The 11,437-nt window shown below is 43.4% G+C and overlaps 1 protein-coding gene across 4 annotated transcripts in view; it reads right to left on the reverse strand.

Moving 5' to 3' along the window:
• The window catches only part of NFKB1 (nuclear factor kappa B subunit 1), a 116,563-nt gene extending 114,305 nt beyond the window's left edge, over positions 1-2,258 (reverse strand). For 2 of the 4 annotated variants that reach the window (XM_047798969.1, XM_047798968.1), the window contains exon 1: positions 2,132-2,258. The gene's annotated coding sequence lies outside the window, so the exon portion shown is untranslated. The remainder of the gene's footprint in view (positions 1-2,131) is intronic. The other 2 variants (XM_047798967.1, XM_047798966.1) reach the window with 1 other exon arrangement.
• Between the last annotated feature and the right edge of the window lie 9,179 nt (positions 2,259-11,437).

Below are 11,437 nucleotides of genomic sequence, written 5' to 3' on the forward strand. Positions count from 1 at the left end.
AGGAGAGCTTACAAAGAGGAACAACTATTTTTGTACCTATACTCCAGTATTTACTAACGGGGTTTGAAAAACAGGGGTGTTTTATTCAGCCCATGTGAATGCCAACTGCAGAACACAGGATAAAATTGAAAGTTCAAAACAAAGATAATAGATTTTTTAATTGCCACCAATCCCTAATTGGATTACAGTGTTTTCTTTAAAAAGTTTTTCAAAAAAGGTTAGAAGTGGTTTTCTATTCACAGCAAGCAGTTATTTCAGTGCCAGCATTAAATCTACACATAATGAGTCTTTCTTTGTGTTCACATTTGCCCAGTAGGCTGTGGCCCAGGAAGACATTTTATCTAAACAAGCTCCAAAGGGCTTTGAGCAGTTGCAGGTATATCAATAAGGATGAATAATTTTAGGAGATTTCATGTTTCCATTATATATATGTATATATATACACACAGACACACATAAATGTATCTCCTTCTTACTTTAGCAATTTAATTACATGATAAATGTAAAATGCCACAGGAAACAAATCTTTTTTTTTTTAATTTCCTGTCTTCTCAAGTTCATAAGCTCAAAAAACTATTTTGCTTTAAATTATTTACATAATTTCTTTAGTGCATCAAATAGTAAAAGGATTCATCTCTAGAAAGCACAATATTAAAATCAGGAAAACAGCATACGGCAGCTAAGGACTTTATTTTAATCAGATTCCCTTTTAAAACTTCAGCAAGTATGAATGCAATTTAACCTACTCAGGAATATTCAATTGAGGTATTGTGCCAGGAAAAATAAGCACTGAAACCTCGATCCTAAGCTTTAGTGTTTCCCAAAGATGACCAGTTTGTAGAAGAACATTGCTATGCCAGAGCTATTAAATACCATAGTCATTTTCTCATATTACGGGCTTTATAATAAAATCTTTAAGTTAAATATACGTTAGTTAGCTGTAATGTTGAAAAACCTTACTTAATAAGGTCCATGAAAAAGTCTTCAATGTGGATAATCAAAACCAACCAATCAATCTTCCCACAAACTTCCTAATTACTAAGGTAAATCAAGGGGAAATTTTATGTTGATTCTTACACACCATTCCTGCTAATGTGGTTCTTGTTCAATCTACAGACTAGAAGAACATGTGGACTTCCCGTGTGGCTCACAATACAGACTAAAAGAACATAACCTGAATATTTACTCTATTGGTCAAACTACTCTGCATTTCCAGATACACTTTCCACAGCAGTCACCTCTATGCTCAGGACAGCACATCTACTCCTAAGTTCTGAAAACATTTGACTACGTTATCAAAAATCTACAGGGAAATTCAGATACGTTAAAATGTTATTCTCAATGTTATAATAGGCTTTGTTTATATCATTACTTTTGTTTAGAGGTCATGCACAACACATAGTACCTGTGTCCAAGAGTTTTACGTAATCGAAGTGTTTAAAAAAGTGGGTAATTTCTCTCTCCAATACCAGGCCCTGTATAGGATTAGTACCAGGCCCTCCTAATGTTTTTAGGTCCTGTGGTAGGTGAATGTATCGCGTGGGTGCGTGTGTGTGTGTGTGTGTGTGTGTGTGTGTGTGTGTGTGTTAGTGGGGGCTCCCTCTGGGAGTATGAGACAAGGAATGAGGCTGTCCTCTTCAATGTGGGGGAGCTGGGGAGGGCTTTCCCAGTGGAGAGGACTGACATGCACTTCTGCTTTCATTTCATGGAACGCCCTTAGGTGAAATCTGGTTCGGCACTGCACCAACCACCTTCCCCTCTCTCCTCCGAGCCCAAGTGCACCTCAACCCTCAAGCCGCCGCCACCCCCAGCAAGGGGTGGGGGTGGGGATAAAAAAAGTTTGCCCGAGTTCCCCTCGGCTTCCCGTTCCCGCCCAGCGGAGGGTTGGAGGGGTGAGGGCAGCTGTGGCCCTCCGGCCGACCGGCCCGTGCCTAGTCCGGATGTGCCTTCCCCACTCTGGGCGACCCCATGTGCCTCTCCACGACTGACACCCTCCTCCTATGGTCTAGCCGAGCGGTTAGCGCAGGAATGAGGAAGTCCAAGCAGGGCTGGAGGGGGTGCGGGGCATGTGGGGTCAGGAGTCGGGCCACACGTTGCCGGCGCGGCCCCCACTTGCCCGAGTTTGCCTTACCCTGTTGGCGGGTCCGCGCTCGGCCTCCCTGCGCCTGGGGCTCCCCTCCGGGGCGGCGCGGGCCTGGGGGCCGGGGAAGGAAGAGGTGGTGGTCGGCCGCTGCCGGAGCGGGTCCGGGCGCTGGGCGGGTCGGCTCGGGTCCGGGCGGGCGGGCCGGCGGGCTGGCACGCGCGGGTCTCGCAGGGCCAGTCAGCGCCGCGCCATGTCCGCAGCGCGGGCGGAGGGAACGCCGGGCGCGCGGTTGCGGGGCCTCGGCGTCGCCGCCTTCCCGGCCGCGGCGGCTCTGGCCTGGGCTGCGCTGGGCTCTCGGAGCGGGGCCGGCGGCGGGACGCAGGCCGAGGGCGGCGGCTAGAGGCCCGACCGACGGGAAGGGCAGGGGAAGCTGTCAGCGCGTCTCAGGGCCGCTCTGGTGGCGAAACCTCCTCTTCCTGCCCCGGCTCGCGGGTGCACTTCTCTCTCTTTCTCTCTACCTCACTCTCTCACTTCCTGGCTGGAAATTCCCACTGACGTCGAGAGAAGACAGACAGACGGACACAGGCCCGCACGCCGCGGGGGCGGGAGGTGGGGTCGCCGCCGGGGGTGGGGGAAGCCCGCGCTCCTGGGGGACCGTGCGCCCCCCGCCCGGCCTCGCTGGCAGGCTCCGCGCCTGCCCCTCGGGACCGCTGCGGGGCGTAAGAGAGGGGCGCGCGTGCAAGGCCGGGGCTCCCGAGTGTCCGTGGGGCTCTCCCTCCCCCGTCGGCACTCCTGAGGTCCCGAAGGCTGCAGCGGACCGAGATGCCCCCTGGAAGCGCCTGCGGGCCGAGTCGTCCGGGGAAGGAACGGCGCAGAGGCTGCGGCCCTGTGGCTGCCCCCGTGGCGGTCCAGAGCCCCTAAAGACAGGCCCAAGCATCTGGAGGGCATAATGGGTCCGGGCACAGAGCCAAGCATGCTGTGTATAAAAATAAATCTCATCTGTATATTCCATTTAAGTGGTCTCAGTTACGCTCGTATCGCTCCACAAATTAAACTGCAATTTCTATATCATAACTGACTTCTGTCCAGAGAAGTCTGAACATCTCCCGGTTTTGACAGTTATCCAGAACTTTGTTTTACAGGGTATCGTCAGGCCTTCATTATAATTACTGTGGGTGGAATTAAAATGATGGTTTTGGTTCACGGCTCATAAAGAAATACTGATCTGGCAGATGGGAATTGGTCTCTTTTTTCTGGAGAGCCTACTGCTAGAACCTGAAGATGGGCCTCGCTGCAATCACCATTCACTAGCATTTGAACAGCTTTACACGCTAGGCACAGGCTGGGGCGATCTTGGGGTAGATGAGTTCCCCAAACAAGAAACTTGACCTGAAACATATTTTAGAGCTAATTCTCTCACTGCTGAGTTCAGTGACAACTGTGTAAATTGAAACAGTGTGGCTGTTGTATTACAGATTGCCCCAATAATATTCTCTTCATTCCTACTCTTTGACCTCCACCCCACTTGGGTTAAAAGAATCTTCTTGGGGAGCTTTTGGCAGAGGGGTAGAGATCCATTTGATTGGTTCTGAGGTCAATCTCTGCAGTAACTTTGGGATCAACTAACAATTTTCCTTCCAGCGATTTCACTGAACTCCAGCAGGCTGTTTGAACAGATGGAACTCAGGGAATTTATCAAGACTGCAGACAATGACTTTTTAGAAAAGTTATTAATTTGTTAATATTTTATTTTTCTTTTTATGTATGAAGCATTATTAGAAATTGCCAATACCCTATTTTAGTAGATTAATAGATAATTTATGTGAAATAATGCCTTCCTCTGACATGAATATAAAGACTGCAAACTCCCAAGAAACAATCAAGTGTTAGGGGAATCGTTTTCTTTTTCCTCATGGGGTAAGTGTGAATATTCACACAATTCATTCTGCATGGGGCAGTAGCGCATTGCTGAAAGACTCAAAAGACAGTGTTGTTGGAAGAGTACAGTCAGTGCGACATATTTGGGGAACAAAATTAAACAAAAATTAAAGAACGTTAATGAGTTAAAAGGATTAAATTTCAGGTTTTCAGACTAAAACATGGATATATAATGTAACAAGATATGTGTTGTATTATGTATGTATTCAGTACTAATATATGTTACATTATAACAACTCTACTTCACAAAGCTCCAGAGACAAGGGGGAGAAAAAGAACATAAAAGGCCTGCACAAATATAAAGTTATCCTATGAAAAAGGACTTGAAATTAATTTCTTTACAGGCATAAGGGGCATAAATGCTTGCACTGTTGACCACTGGGGTGTACACTCATCCTTGGGGCATCTCTCCCTACCGATAGCGAGGTATTTCATCACACCTCTATTGAAGCGCTTGCTATATTCTGTCTTCTGCTTGCAGTTAGCAGGTATTATTGAAAAAGCATTCAATTAGCCTGTATAGGTGATTACAAAAGAGGAAGATAAAGCCAGGAAGAATAACCCCTTATATAATAGCCAGGACAAAAGTGATTTGTACAATGGGTTATGTTACCAAGAGTAAAACCAGCGAGAGAGGACAAAGAAATCATCTTTCTCTGAAGATTACCTAGAGAATCCAAAATGTTATTCGCTTGGCAATGAAAAGTCACTGAAATAGAGATATCAAGAGATTTTTAAGAATGTCCCTGGTGTTAGAGATAGAAGCATCTTTTTTTTTCAATCCATTCAAATGATACTGTGGCACTACCATCACTTCCTTCAAAGAATTTGCAAAACACAAAGAGGTGCTTATAATTATAGTACTAGGTAGAGTACGGTAAATGCTTTCATGGAGGTGCAGTCAAATACTTAGGCATTGGTAGGGAGGGATCCCACTGTGCTTGCAGCCCTATGGTTAAGCTCTCGGGCTATGGAATCAGATGCTACCTTCAAACCTCAAGCCAGTCCCTGACTGTGCCCTTCACAGAAAATCATTCTCTCTTGTTCTTCCCTGAGTAGCTGTGTGACCCTGGACATAATTGTTCTAAGCCTCCCTTAGCTCGCCTGTAGGAAAGAATAATAATTATGCCCACCTCATGGTGGCATGGTAAAAGTCAATGAGATAAGGTGTGTGAAGTACTAACCAAGGTGCCAGCTGCTCAGAAAACTCACATGTATGTTATTATTATTAATACTGTTGTTTCAAAGAGGAACAGCTTGATGAGATGGCACTTAGTGGGTGTCAGAATGGTGGATAAATATATGGTGAACTAATCAGAGGAAAGGAAGCAAATGAGGGAAAATGAAATTTAAAGGCATGTGGTCTGGGTTTAAAATACTTTTGCACAAAAAGACTTCGGAAGTGCAATTGTATATGGTAATAATTAGTATTAAAAAAAAATCTAGATTTTCCCAGACACCTACCTGTCAACATTTTTTGCCTAATATCACCTCTCTAAAGCACATGATTAAAATATGTTCAGCAAATCATAAAGAAATGTTTAAAAATTATTCTATTCTTTTAAAATGTTGTACATATCGTTTCACCAAATAATATCCCATATATGGAGAGACTCGGGAAGAAGAGTGAGAGGTACAGCCAGGATTTGGACCTGAGCTGACTTGACATTCACTTTTATGAGGCTAAGATGCAGGTAGTGGGAGAAAAGATGCAGTTAGTGGGAGGTACGGGGTGTAGAAGTCCTGCTGTTGTTTATTCTTTTCTTTAAGGCAGTAAAGAAGGAATGGACTATCTATTGTTCCCCCTCTTTATGGAAACCACGAAATAATAGTCTAGCAAAGAAGAGAGAGCACAGGCAATGTGTGTCTTCTCTTAACTCCCTTTGACTGAGAGCGATACAACACTTCCGCTCACCTTCTATGGTCTCACTTAGATGCAAGGAACCCAGGAACTAGGAGTTTAGGTGGGCACTTAGGAAGAGAAAGACAGGTTGAACACACAATTAATAATTGATATGTATTAACTTATTTAAATGTCAAACAATCATAAAATAGGTTGTTATTATGCCCATTTTCACAGATAAGAAGTCAAGTAATTTTCCTAAGGTTTCTCATTTTTTTTATAGCTGCACCTGTGGCATATGGAAGATTCCAGGCTAGGGGTTAAACCAGAGCTGCAGCTGGAACCTATGCCACAGCTACAACACCACCAGATCTGAGCTGCATCTGCGACCTATGTCACAGCTTGCGGCAACACTGTATCCTTAACCCACTGAGTGAGGCTAGGGATGGAACTCGCATCCTCATGGACACTACATCCGGTTCTTATAACCTGCTGAGCCACAGCGGAACTCCAAGTGTATGTCCATACTTCTAGTCACTCAACTATCCGATGAAATGAAAACGGGGATAGAAGAGATTTTTAGACAATAGGGTTAATAGGTCATGTTTATGGATAATATATGCAATTCAAGTGAGAGGAAGAATGAGAGATAGCTCTGAGTTTTCTAGTCTAGTAACATCATAACTGAGAAGGAATCAGTGGGAATATGATACACTCGGTTTTAGTCATGATAAGCAAGAGAGGCTCAAGGAGATCACATGGCAGTGACTAATGTTCAATCAGAAGTTCAAGCCTGCGGCTCTGAAGACAGAGGGTTGGAGATCTAAATTGAGAGATAACTGCAAAGATGTGGTAGTTGTCATGAGAGTGTTTCTGAAACATTAGTGACCTAGGAGAGCTGGAAGAGAAGAGAACCAACGACAGAAATCTGATGAATAACTATTTCTGGAATTGTGTGTGTGTGTGTGTGTGTGTGTGTGTGTGTGTTTGGTGTTTGTAGCAGGGGAGGGGGGAGAAAGAGACGACTCAGTGCCACTGAAGGTAGGACAAAGGCTTGGAAAAGCAGAACGGAGAGGGATTCAAGGGTCAGAGAACGCTCAAGAGCGTCAAACACCGCAAATCATTCTTAAAAGGTCAGAATGAGAAGATAGAGTAGGGAAATTATGAAATCTCAAGAATGGCTTCAGGGGCTGGTTGTACAGCTGAGGAAGGAAACCACCTTGCACTCTGCTCACTCTGCTCACTCTGGGTGAAAATGAGTTTTATTGATTCTCAAAGTGGCACTGATACCAGTAGCTGTGGTCCTAGGTTAGCTCATAGTTTCAACAGAGTGATGAGAGCCAGGAATCAGATCATAGGGGGCTGATAAGTGAGTGAGAAATGGACAAGGAAAGGCAATAAATGCAAGACTTGGGAGTGGGAAGGAAGGAAAGAAAGAAGGAGAAGTCAGTGTCATTCTTCACTTAGTTGACCAGCATTTACAGAATTCTAGGGTTGAAGGAAGTTTAGAAGGGTTGGGAAATAGTTTAATGAGTTACAGAATTCATAAAAGGAAGAGGATTAATGAAGGAACAAGGTGCCAGATGAAAAGAGAAGTGGGATTTGTGGATGTCACAGTCTAGGTGATCTGCAGGGGACCAATATTCCTGTGTGAGCAATGAGGCGAGAGCCTGCAGAGAAACTCAGAAAGAGATGAGGCTCTAGTCATCCTCTGAATTGCACAAGACCAAAAACAACTATTGGAGAATGTATTTACTTGTTACAGCTGCCATAACAAAATGCCACAGGCTGGGCTGCTTAAGCAATAGAAATGACTTTCTCTCACGATGCTAGAGGCTACAGGTCCAAGAACAAAGTGGCATCTGGGTATGTTCTTTCTGAGGCCTCTGTCCTTGGCGTATAGACAACCGTCTTTTCCCTGCGTCTTCACACGAGTCCCTCCTTATGTCTGTGCCGCATCTTTCCTTCTTGTAAGGACACCAGCCATGATGGATTAGGGTCCACTCTGATGACCTCTTTTTAACTTAATTAGCTCTTTAGAGACTCCATCCAAACACAGTCACATTTGGGGCTACTGGGCGCTGACTTCAACATACAAATTGTGTTTGGGGAGGGGGGGGCAGGGAGTGGGGCACAATTCAGCCCACAGCAGAAATATCTTCTCCTGATCTGCGTGAAGACATGGGTGGAGCTCGAGGAAGAACTCACCCCATTTGCCCTGGGCAGCACTTGGTCCACGAAACCGTCAATCCCCAATAAATTAGGATTATTGGTCAGGCTACATGATGCCAACAAAACTGGTCGGAATGAAATCAGACTGGCTGAGTTCAGACAGCTGCCAATGATTTGTTTCTATGGAGGGGGTTTCTGTCTTCTGAAAGGTTCTATATCTGGCTATCAAAGCTATTCATAAGTGATGGTCTGATACATATAATATTTTATATATATATATCTTTAATAGAAAAAGTATGACTTTGTATATATCTATCTCCTGCCAAGTGTTTATAGAAATCACCATAATAATATCCATTCCAATAGATCTCCATTCATCATATTGGTAGCAAGACTTTTTAAAAAAAACACTATCAGGACTTGTTGAAGTGGAAATTCAAACAATCCTGCTTATCTGTTGAGTATTTCACTGTTTTAGCATTTTAAAAAAAAATTTCAGATTCAATATGCTTTAGAATTACACTCATTTCATGTAAAGAAATTGTTTTAGAAGTACTTACATTGTCCTCATAGCTAATCTTTCTGGATGTGTGTTATGTACAGGCGCCCACGCAGTTGCAGGCAGATGTCGCTTGAGATGCTCAAGCAGGGAACCCTGAAGAGAGTTTGCACAAAGACTGTGTGAGCGGCTAACCCTGGTGGACCTGAGGCTGGAGTGCAGTGAGACCCACAGTTCTTGAGTGGAAAGGAGCTGCCCTAGGCTGTGAGGTGGCCAAGTCCTACTCAACATCTCAGCGTAGTATTTTCTGAACCTCAAAGTTGCCTAAGATCCTCCCCTTTATTTGCTTCTCTAGTTCTGGACCATTGCATTTAGCTCACTGTATCAAATTGTAATGTGAATGCTTGCTGAGTTAGCAGTTTAATTTAATTTTAATTTAAAACTATATGAAAACTACAAAATGTAATGTCATAAATTAAAAAAATAAAGTATGTAAGAAGAAAAGCAAAGTTGATAAATATAACTGGTTCCACTCTATATAACAATATGTGTAGACAGAAAACAGATGGCAGCATTAGCAAGGCATTAACACTCTGATGAGGGAAGAGTTCTCAGGGGCGGGAGCAGAGCGAAGGGAAGCCAGCAAGGAAGGGCAACACATCCCAGGGATAACAAGAACAGGGCGCCTTCACCACTCCTAGGTCTGAAAGGGCAACGAGGGAGTGGGGTGCCTGGAACTAAGAAAGAGCTCGTGGCTGCAGAAGAGTTTCAGAAAAGAGCAGTGCCCTTCGCGAAGGAAGCTAGCCATAGACAAGTCACCACATGGCCAGAAGAGAGCCAATAATACATCACCCAACCTCTCCCTCCATCATTCACATCATCGCGAGTCTCCATTAAGAGGACTCCCTGGAAGCCAGAGGCGCAAAGCAGGATGGAGAGAAGTGGAGAGGAAATATGGAGGAGCAAGTACGCAGAACAGAATGCAAATCCACAATACCCATCATTTAAAACAAGAATTCAACTGGCCAGTTTCTAGGGGTGCATGCAGGCTCATTCTGTAGCTAATTCATCCTGACAGGGACAAGGGAGGCTGTGGGGCATTGCATGGTTTAAGGCCTGGCACCACCTTTATAGGATGAAAGTGCTATAGAGAACACACTGCAGTCCTCATCACAGAGCGTGAGTGTAAATATTCAGCCATCCAGTTCCTTGGAAGGGTGGATATAACACATACACACTACTGTATAAAGTACATGATTAACAAGAACCTACTGTACAGCACAGGAAAATCTACTCAATAGTTTTCAATAACCTATTTATGAAAAAAGAATGGATGTACTTATATGTATAACCGATTCACTCTGCTGCACCCCTGAAACTGATACAATATTGTAAGTCAGCTATTCTCCAATAAAATTAAACAAACAAACATGGCAATAACTGGATGGTGCAAATAGCATGGCCAAGGCAAACTAGCAATGCTTTCCTTGCTGTGGAAGAGAAAATGGACTTTCAGTGCTTATAACTAACTCATAATATTCTGATTCATTACACTTGCCAGAAATGTGTATTTTTTTTTTTTTGTTTATATCTATTTCTTGCAATATGAATGTGTGCCTCCTGGGGGAAGAAATCCCATCTGCCCTGTACACCACTGCAACACCAACCAGATAAAAACACAGTGCCTGGCTTATGTCAGCCACTCAAAACATACTCATTAAAGTGATGAACGAATTTGTTTTAAAAAGCCTGTTAGAAGGAAATTATAAAAGAGAGTCTCTCCTAAAGGACATGGGTGCTATTTATTTCATTTTAAATTCTATACTTGTATCAAACTGCATCAGCAGAAGGCCTCCGAAGTATGAGATTTACATTAGTCCATGGTGGAACAATTTTTGGTGATTTGAATGTAAATAGCAGTTTATCTACCAGGTCAGATCAAAGTCATATCTCAGTTGAAAATCTTTCAATGGCTTCACTGGTCACTCAGCCTAAGGACCAAAGTCCTTACAATAATCAAGAAAGGCCCTTTCCAGTCTGGCTGTCTGCTGACTGATTTTATTTCCCGCTTCTCTTCTGGTTACTCCCTCTGTTCCAAGAAAGGTCTCCTTGCTGAGCCCTGAACACCTTAAGCAGACTTCCCCTCTGTCCTGGAGATTATTTGCACACTCTTCCCCTTGCTTGGAGCACCCTTGGAATAGCCACACAGTTCACTCCCTCACTTCCTTCAAGTCTCTGTTCAAACGTCACTTTATAAAATAGCAATACTGGTCCTGCGGTCTCTGGAACTGAGGTACAATCACATCTGCCAATGCCACTGTCAATTCGAGTCACTCTTTTTCTTATTGTGCAGTCTTGCTATAATCAAATAGCAAATCTCATAGTTTGGAATTTCCCGTAGTATTATTTGGTTGTAAGTTTCTGTATTTTTTCATTATCTTAAGAGATTGTTTCATTGACTGTGTAATGCTAGATTAGGAGTTACTTTCTCTTTACATATTAATAGATTTTATTTCACTGTCTCCAATTGCCATTATTGCTTTTGAGAAGTCAGCCTGGATCAGCCTAATTGCTCCTTTTCTGATTGCTTTCTTTCTTTCTTTTCTTTTTTAATTTTCTTGTGATGAATGTAGATGTGGTCTACTCATAGGTGCCCCACTTGGATTTTATTCTTTCTTTTTCTTTTTAAAACAGGGCTTCCTGGATCACAGGATTTTATGTCTTTCAATCATTCTGGAAAATTATGAGTTCATTATCCTTTGCAAAATTGTTTCTTCTCCATTTTCTCTCGTCTCTTCTGGAATTTTACCTAGGCATGTGTTCGATCTTATTACTCTAATTTCTATAGCTTTTCATATCTATCTTTTTGGAGGAAACTATGGACAATTTCGTTCAATTTATC

Source organism: Phacochoerus africanus, chromosome 10, assembly GCF_016906955.1.
Source record: "Phacochoerus africanus isolate WHEZ1 chromosome 10, ROS_Pafr_v1, whole genome shotgun sequence".
NCBI classification, from domain to species: domain Eukaryota; kingdom Metazoa; phylum Chordata; class Mammalia; order Artiodactyla; family Suidae; genus Phacochoerus; species Phacochoerus africanus.